This window comes from Mastomys coucha, unplaced genomic scaffold (assembly GCF_008632895.1).
Source record: "Mastomys coucha isolate ucsf_1 unplaced genomic scaffold, UCSF_Mcou_1 pScaffold22, whole genome shotgun sequence".
Classification (NCBI taxonomy): domain Eukaryota; kingdom Metazoa; phylum Chordata; class Mammalia; order Rodentia; family Muridae; genus Mastomys; species Mastomys coucha.
In genome coordinates, this window is record NW_022196905.1 from 242,025,045 (window position 1) to 242,026,886 (window position 1,842).

The following is a 1,842-nucleotide window of genomic DNA, read 5'->3' on the forward strand; positions in this document are numbered from 1 at the left end:
AAAAAAAAGAAAAAAGAAAAGAAAAATCCTCTCTTCAAGAAGACATGATCATGAAGAGTAGTATCACCCACCATGCCACCTAGCCCTGGGACAGTTTCTTAAGTTTTCCACATCTCATTCCCTTCATCTATGAAACAGAGATCACGCAGGCAGAGTTGATGGGATAATTAATTGAGATGAAAATGGGTAAGATGCTTGGGGCAAGCCTTGCTTCTCGCTGCTCTTGATGCTTTCTGCTGATAGTAGGGGGTTTTTACCAACCTGCTCTGACCACATCTATAAAGTTTCTGCATCTCTTGCAGTCCGTATAGCAAACAGGAGGGGTCTCTGGTTGCTCGAGATGGAGCAATTTCCAGCTTCTGCCTCATGCTTTTAAGTACCTGACTGGTATTTTTAGACACCAAACCTACTTACCTCTATGGCCATAAAATATTTTTTAAATAAACTTAGGAAAAATTAAGTTCCTCCCGCACAAAGAGAACCTCGGGTGCAGAACTGGCAGCCATTTGCAATTTGCTATCTCAAGTCCAAGTAATGCAGGCAAGCGTAGGGAAAAGCTTAGTAACCCAGGGTTACTTGGTTTGGGTTGTTATTCTTCTAGCAATGCACTTGGCAGCTTAGATCCTTTACCTGCATGGAACTGTATGCACTCACACATGTTGCTAAGCACCCAGCGAATTTAGAAAACCCCCGATACACACAGAGACCTACATAATGACCTAAGCGCACGCTCGCGCGCGCGCGCGCGCGCACACACACACACACACACACACACACACACACACACGCACACACACACACAGGCACACACTTCTCTAAGCAATGGGACAACTCAAGTCATTGAAATATACCCATAAGGCATCCCGGGTACAAGAATGGAAAGGTCAATCCAGCCTAAATTGTCTGAGGTGCATGCACTGTCAGACAAATTATGCCCACAGTGAACTTTAAGGGAGAATTCCCCCTTTTTTTTTCATCTTATGCCCATGCATAATCATGTATGTGATTAAAATCTGATGCTTTGTGGGAATTGACAGTCCTCAAAGGAAAGATGACTATGTGACCTAATTTATCCATCAAAACAGAGAGTCACCAGGGACTGGAGAAATGGCTCAGTAGATAAGAGTACTTATTACTCTTTCAGAGGACCTAAGCTTGATTGCTAAACTCACAAGCTCACAACTACCTGGAAGTCCAGCTTCTGAGGACTCCACACCTCCGGCTTCTTCAAACACCTGTATGAATATGCACATAACCACACACATACCCACACGTAGATACTCATAATTTAAAATAAATCTTTTCTAATGGAGAACCACCCAAATTGCCTCCCTTTGTAGCCAGTCCCTCTTTCTGTTAGATCTCATCAAAAGATGCTCTGGAGCCCTTAACCACTCTTACTGTTGTAGGCAGTGAATTCTGACCTTTTTCCTTTCTTTCCTTTCTTTCTTTCTTTCTTTCTTTTTTGGATTCAATCTTAACTTATTGAACAAAAACTGGTATATGTTGTGGCATCATTCCAAATTCTGAGTAGGGAATTTGTAGATGTAGTCCTCAGTGGCATTGGTTTGATTAAAATTGATTTGACACTGTTAGAAACCTGGGGGTGGGGGTGGCGGTGGAGGGTTATTTGGATTTCTTGACTAAAACACCAAAAAATGTAGGAACATCCAAACACATCTACAGGACCATTGTGACATTTCAGCATTTTCTCCAGTACTTCTACAGTCAAAGGACTGGAGCTTTTCTGTTTAACCTGGTCAGGAGAAAGAGAAATAATTTCAAGAGGAAAGATACAAGCTCTCTCTCTCTTTCCCTCCCTCCCTCCCTCCCTCCCTCCCT